The following is a 1,436-nucleotide window of genomic DNA, read 5'->3' as shown; positions in this document are numbered from 1 at the left end:
CGTCTGTGTTAAAATATATTTTAAAAATTTACAAAACTAAACATCCTACAGTATTTTTACAGTCTTTATTTTACAGTTAAAATAAATGATTTTACAGTTAAAATAAATGTTTATCAAATAAAGTCTAATGTTACAACTAATCATGGATCCCTTTAAAGTGTTAAGACATCTGATTCTGTCCATGGACTCAGGAACACAGTTCACTATGCCAAACACAAATGCTGGTTAAAGCTCTATCGTGCAAAAAAGAAGTCATATGTAAACACCATCTTGGATCACTTTCATCTTCTTTGGACCAAAGTTCATTTAAAATGAACGAAGCGTCACATTTCAACGTTAAGCTTGGACCCAAGAACAGTTCATCCGAGGACTCGAAAAGAAGAAACATAATTCTACATTTGGTTGATGTGGCGGAAAAACAAACAAACAAACAAACAAAGATATACAATTGAGAATCAAGGCAAGCATCAAGACTAGAAACAAATCAGTATAGTGGAGTGAAAGCCATAAAGTACTGATGGGTTGTGTCCAAATCCAGGGGCTGCGTCCTTCAAAGGACCTGGTCTAGGTGTGCTGGGCCCTTAATGGACCGCAAAAAACAGAAAAAAGGTGGCTATGAATTTGGAGAACAGAAAAAATATATTGAAATGAGCAAAATATCAATATATCTGTATAATTAATATTATTAAAGGCAATATTTGATGAATGGACCCACCGGAGGTGTATGTTTATTTCTCTATACCAGCTTGTTTGATTTCTGACAAGAATAATATTAAAAACATGGAATGATAAAAGCATTAACAACACAAGCTTGAAACTTTACATTTTTATACAGACAGATTTTTATTTAAAACTGTACTCCTGTCACTTCGTCCGTCAATACAAGCAACAAAAATATCTGGTCGACTCACAATGCATCATCGGAGAGGGTGGGCCAAGAAGTATCTACTAGAACTGTCCCTCAAATTGAGGAAAAAGGAGGATGCAATTGTTGGCTACATTGGAGGAGTCTTTAAATTGACACATAGTTAGAAGGTAGTGAGGCAGGCGGGTCGGGGTCTGCTCATTGTGGTCTGCTGAGCGGGCGTTGGAGAAAACGCAGGACGGAACGCTGTTGACGTGGCAGATTTGACAAGGGCGGTAGGCTTGAATTTGTTGGCGGTAGCATAAACTGTGCATTGAATGTAAATTAATGGCTTCCACATCAGGTGGAAATAGTGGTGGTGAAATGGAATGGGAGATGGCAAGATCATCTAGAATGAAAAGAAATACAGCGGGTAAAATAAGTATTGAACACGTCAACATTTTTCTCAGTAAATATATTACTAGAGGTGCTAATGACATGAAATTTTCACCAGATGTTGGTAACAACCCGGGGTGTCCCGATACCAGTTTTTTCAAGACTGAGTACAAGTACGAGTACTTCAGTTTAGGTA

Source organism: Austrofundulus limnaeus, unplaced genomic scaffold (assembly GCF_001266775.1).
Source record: "Austrofundulus limnaeus strain Quisiro unplaced genomic scaffold, Austrofundulus_limnaeus-1.0 Scaffold97, whole genome shotgun sequence".
Taxonomy (NCBI): domain Eukaryota; kingdom Metazoa; phylum Chordata; class Actinopteri; order Cyprinodontiformes; family Rivulidae; genus Austrofundulus; species Austrofundulus limnaeus.
The sequence above is the reverse complement of the archived record's forward strand: the minus strand, read 5'-3'. Positions refer to the sequence as shown.